Source organism: Lactuca virosa, chromosome 9, assembly GCF_052849685.1.
Source record: "Lactuca virosa cultivar CGN04683 chromosome 9, Lactuca_virosa_CGN04683_v6, whole genome shotgun sequence".
Lineage (NCBI taxonomy): Eukaryota > Viridiplantae > Streptophyta > Magnoliopsida > Asterales > Asteraceae > Lactuca > Lactuca virosa.
The window spans coordinates 252,478,539-252,484,538 of record NC_136434.1 but is presented as its reverse complement, the minus strand read 5'-3'; positions in this window follow the sequence as shown (position 1 = coordinate 252,484,538).

Genomic DNA, 6,000 nt, shown 5'->3' with positions numbered 1-6,000 from the left:
AACTTGAAAATGGGGGTATGAAGCTCACATTGGCAAATTTTCGTGGGTGGCTTGGAGGAAAAGATGAGAGTTTTCGAGCCTAGTTCATTGTATGGACTTGAAGAGCTTCTTGGATGTGTTAGTATCCTAGTAGTCTAACACGCGAAAATGTGTGTAAAAATGATGGAATCAACAAAAAAATTACATGGAAAAAGATAGAGTTTCATGAACCATCTTACCTAAAACTCGAAAATCCCAAAATGATGAAGATCCTTTGGAGACTCTAACTTGTTTTTGAGAGAGAGATGAAGAAATGGAAGTAATTTAGCCTTTGGAGTGTGGCAAGATGCCCTCTCGACCAAGGTATTTATGGGGGGGGTGCCCTTTATCTTTACATGATGGTAATTCAAGTGCCTTGTATGGATGCATGGTGTATATTGTTGTGTAGGGTATAAGAATTCGGTGGTTAAAGGGAGGTAAAGAGAAGATGCCAATTTGCAAGGTCAATGCCTTGGATACTACACCCAACCGAATTCACTTAGCCAAGGGGGGTGGTTTTCGGTTTCTATGCCTTGCATGGGAGAGTTTTCGGCCTTATTGTCTCCATTAGAAGGGTTTTCGATCCTATGGTGGTACTAGCTTGTTGATTTCGGTTTTGTTAAGGCTCATGGAAGGTTTTTTTGGGTCTTTAAGGTCACCATTAAAAGGGTTTTCGGTCAAGAGGTTTTCTTGGCCGAAAACCTTAAAACAAAGGCCCATTTTTGATATATGTATTACGCATTTGATCTATTTTGGTCTTCTAAATGTTTATTACGAATATGCACATATATGTACTCATATAACAATGTCATTTTTGATTTACAAGAATCAATTGCAACATGATTACATTGTATATTTATTTGTACATGGTTTCAATCTAGACTTTACTTGACCCTGGATTTACTAGTTGTCACATCATCCCCCCGTTAAAGGGAATTTCGTCCCGAAATTAGTTCTAGAGCGGGCCCTCAAGAACTAGGGAAGAGATGTGGATACTTCTGCTTCATCTGGTCTTCGCGTTCCCAGGTGAACTCAGGTCCTCGTTTGGCGCTCCATCGGACCTTCACAATGGCAATGCGACTTTGTTTTGTTCGTTTCACCTCCCTATCCATTATTTTTCTACAGGTTCCTCGATGAAATGAAGGTTCTCGTTTATTTCAATCTCATCAAGCGGGACAACGAGAGTTTCGTCGGATAGAAATTTCTTTAGATTAGACAAATGGAAAACAGGGTGTACATTGTTAACTTCACGCGGTAGCTGGAGCTTATAAGCCACCGGACCAATATTGGCATGGATCTCGAACGGTCCGATGTATCTTGGATTCAATTTTACCCACTTTCCAAAGCGTATCATCCCTTTCCAAGGAGAGACCTTTAGAAGTACGCGATCACCGACTTGAAATTCTAAGGGATTCTGTCGTTTATCTGCATAGCTCTTTTGTCAGTCCCTGGAGGCCTTTAGTTGTTCCCTAATTTGGACGATCTTCTCGGTTGTCTCCCTGATGATCTTGGGTCCGGTGAGAGTGTTGTTGGGGACTTGCCCCTTTGCCAGTTGTGTGTCTCCCACCTCAGCCCAACACAGAGGTGATCTGCATTTACGTCCATATAGAGCCTCAAATGGAGCGACCTTGATGCTAGTGTGATAGTTGTTGTTATATGAAAACTCAATCAGTGGAAAGTGGGTATCCCATGCCTTGCCAAAGTCTATCAAACATGCCCTTAGCATATCTTCTAATGTCTGGATGGTCCTCTCACTTTGCCCGTCTGTTTGGGGATGGTAAGTTGTACTCATATTGAGTTTGGTTCCCAAGGACTTTTGAAGTGACTACCAAAATCGTGAGGTAAATCTACTATCTCTGTCGGAGATAATAGATATTGGCACGCCGTGTAATCTCACGATTTCTTTTATGTAGGTCCTGGTCAGCTTTTCCATCTTGTACGTCTCCTTTATTGGTAGGAAATGGGCGGATTTAGTTAACCTGTCGACAATTACCCAGATGGTGTCAAGTCCGTCTGCTATCTTGGGCAACTTGGTTATGAAATCCATAGTTATCCGTTCCCACTTCCACTCGGGTATGTCTGGTTGTTGTAGTAGACCCGAGGGCTTCTGGTACTCTACTTTAACTTTGGCGCAAGTCAGACACTTGCCCACGTAAGTAGCGATTTCGGCTTTCATGTTCGGCCACCAATAATGTTTCTTGAGATCCAGGTACATTTTGTCTGAAACTGGATGGACAGAGTACTTTGTCTTGTGGGCTTCGTTCATGACCACGTCTCTGAACCCACCGAACTTCGGTTTCTAGATTCGGTCCATGAGGCAGTAGGCTCTGTCGTCTTTGATTGTAAGGTTCTTTTCCATCCCTCGCAAGGCTTCGTTTGTGATATTTTCCAGTTTCAAAGCTTCCAGTTGAGCCTCTTTGATTTTCGAAGACAAGTGGGAATGGATGGTCATTGTTAGTGACTTTACTCGGCGACCCGAGTGTTCTTTCCGGCTCAGGGCATCTGCTACCACGTTGGCTTTGTCTGGATGGTATCAGATCTCACACTCGTAGTCGTTCAGTAGCTCTACCCATCGCCGCTGCCTCATGTTGAGATCTTGTTGGTTTAGAATGTGCTGGAGGCTTTTGTGATCTGTGAATATGGTGCACTTTGTACCATAGAGGTAGTGCCTCCAGATTTTTAGTGCAAACACGACTGCTCCCAGCTCAAGGTCATACGTGGTGTAGTTCACCTAGTGGTTCTTTAGTTGTCTTGACACGTAGGCTGTGACCTTTCCTCGTTGCACGAGTACACAGCCTAATCCTAGATATGATGCATCACAATAGACCACGAAGTCTTCCGTCTCTTCTAGAAGAGACAAGACTGGGGCGCTGTATAGGGCCTGTTTCAAGGTTTGGAAGGCAGCCTCTTGTTTCCTCTCCCAGATGAAGGTTACACCCTTCTGAGTTAGGGCGGTGAGCCGTTTAGCGATTTTGGAGAAATTATGTATGAACCTCCTATAGTAACCAGCGAGGCCTAAGAATTGCTTGATCTCTGTTGGGGTTCTTGGGGTTGCCCAGCCTTCGATTTCTTTGATTTTGGAAGGGTCCACATGTATCCCTTCTTCACTGACCACGTGACCTAGAAATTCCACCCTTCGGATCCAGAACTCGCATTTGGAGAATTTTGCATATAGCTTCTCTGCCCTTAATGTTTCTAGAACTTGCCGCAGATGTTGACTGTCTTCTACTTTACTTCATGAATAAACTAGTATATCATCGATGAATACTATCACGAATTTGTCAAGGTAGGGTCGGCACACCCGGTTCATTAGATCCATGAATGCAGCAGACACATTTGTTAGACCAAAGGGCATTACTATGAATTCATACGGACCGTAGCGTGTTCGAAATGTGGTATTGGGAATATCTTCCTCTCGGACCCGTAGTTGGTGGTACCCGAATCTTAAATCTATCTTTGAAAAGTAACTTGACCCTTGCAACTGGTCGAATAGGTCATCGATCCGAGGAATAGGGTATCGGTTTTTGACGGTGAGCTTGTTTAGTTCTCGGTAATCGATACACATGCGAAACGACCCATCCTTCTTCTTTACAAATAAGACCGGAGCTCCCCAGGGTGAGAAGCTTGGCCTTATGAATCCCTTGTCCAGTAATTCACTCAATTGACTGGAGAGTTCCTGTATCTCCACAGCAGCTAGTCTGTATGGCGACTTGGCGATTGGTGTGGCCCTGGGTACCAAGTCGATTCTAAATTCGACTTGGCGTTCGGGGGGCACTCCCAGGAGGTATTCGGGAAATACGTCGGTGAAATCGCACACTTCTGGGATGTCTTTAATGTTATTTTCTCCTTTCTTTTTTTTCGACCACGTGGGCTAAGAAGGCGTGGTTCTTCTTGTGTAAACACTTTTGTGCCTTGATACATGAGATGAGGCGAAGGTTTGTACCGGGTTTGTCACCGTATATGAACAAGGTTTCGTTGTTTGGAAGATGAAGGCGAACAGCCTTCTCATAGCACATAATGTCGGCACGGTGAGGACTTAGCCAGTCCATACCGATGATCACATCAAAACTCCTTATGGTAACCGACATTAAGTCGATTTGGAAGGAGTGATTATTCACAGTTAGTGTGCACCCTATTAATACATCGTTTGTTGTTTTGGTTTTTCCGTTAGCCATTTCCACGGTAAATGTTTCATTTAGTGTTTGAGGGTTTTGTTTGAGTAGATGTTTAAAGTTATGACTCACAAAGCTTCTCTCCGCCCCACTATCAAATAGTATGCATGCATAAGTGTTATTGAGGAGGAACGTACCAGTGACCACTGCAGGATCCTTCATTGCCTCCTCATGTCCTATTGCTAGGACTCTTCCCGTTCCCCCAGCATTCATGTTGTTGGACTTTGGACAATTTCTCTTGTAGTGACATGTTTCTCCACAGCCATAGCACGCTTGACTCACCCCAGTATTGGTGGGTTGGGTGGCCTGTTGTGCAGGTGTTCTGCAGTATCGGGCAGTGTGCCCTTTTCTGTTGCAGTTTGTACAGAGCATTTCCCGACACGCACCGTTGTGGTGAAAGTTACATTTATCACACTTTGGGAGAGTGCCTGCATACGGCTTTGTAGGTGCTGGTGCAGCAGGGGTAGTAGCAACATGAACCGCCACCGTCTGTTGTTTCTTCGCGGGTTCCTGGGTTGGTTGTCCCTTCTTCTTGCTTCCAAACTTCCTCTTGTTATCATTTCCCTTTTTCTGTTCGGTGACGGGAGTCATTATGCCCTTCTGTACCCCATGGTCAATGAGATTTTGAGCAAGGCGCTTGGCGCTGTCGAAATTTGTTGGGTTTGCAGCAATCACATTCCCTTGAATCTGGGGAGATAGTCCCTAAATGAAACATTCTACTTTCTTGCTCTCCGAAGTGATCATTCCGGGGCATAGGATCGCTAGGTCGCTAAATCTGGAAGTGTAGGCTTCGATGTCAGAGTCGTCCATAGTGAAATTCCAAAGCTCCTGCTCTAGCTTCTGTACCTCACCCCTTGGGCAGTACTCTTCGAGCATCATGATTTTGAGATCCTCCCAACCCATCGAGTTTGCTACCGGGAGTGTTAGAGCTATGATGTAGCCATTCCACCAAGAAAGGGCCCTATCATAAAAAGTACATGCTGCGAATTTTACTTTGCTCTCCTCGGGGCAGGCGCATATTTCAAACACCGATTCCGTCTTTTCGAACCATCGCGTCAAAGCGATGACACCACCGCTCCCATTGAAGGGATTTGGCTTGCAGTTTGCAAAGTCTTTATAAGTACATTCCCTCGGGTGCCCTTGGTTTTCACTTTGATTGGAACTGTTCGTTCCATTTCCACCTCCGTTGCTGCTACTGCTGATTTGGGCTACCGCAACAGCCATAGCAGCGGTCACTGCAATATCCATTTGCGGGGGAGGTGGCGGTGGTGGTGGCGCCGATGTATTGTTCTTGCGCCTGTTGTATCTTCGGGGCGGCATTTTCTGCCACAAGGTGGAATGACGATTAGTTTTTTATATTAGTTATGGTTCGGACATTATTGTAATAGAACTCCTTTGTTTCTAATTGGTACGGTGATTTGCTTGTACTTATAATTGAAACTTTATTATGCCAAATAATAATGAAAAGAGAAAACATAGCGGTTTAACAACATCCAACAAAATAAAAATACATTTTCATTTCATTAATGATAAGATACTAGTACATATTTTTGAGAAAAATTGACCTCTGAAAAGGTCTACAGTACATTGAAAATAAAAAAAATTGGCAGCATAACGACCCTCCGAATAGTGTAATCACTTAGACGTAGGGTCGGTCCTACATACAAAAAATAGAAAAAGGGTAGCACCAATGCATACCCATAAACCTAGTCTACATCAAACTGTGAGTTGGATGAATCCTACTCACGACGGGTAGTCCTCTGTGGTCCCTGAGTGAAGTATAGGCGCCCTGTAGCCCAGCTAATCGACG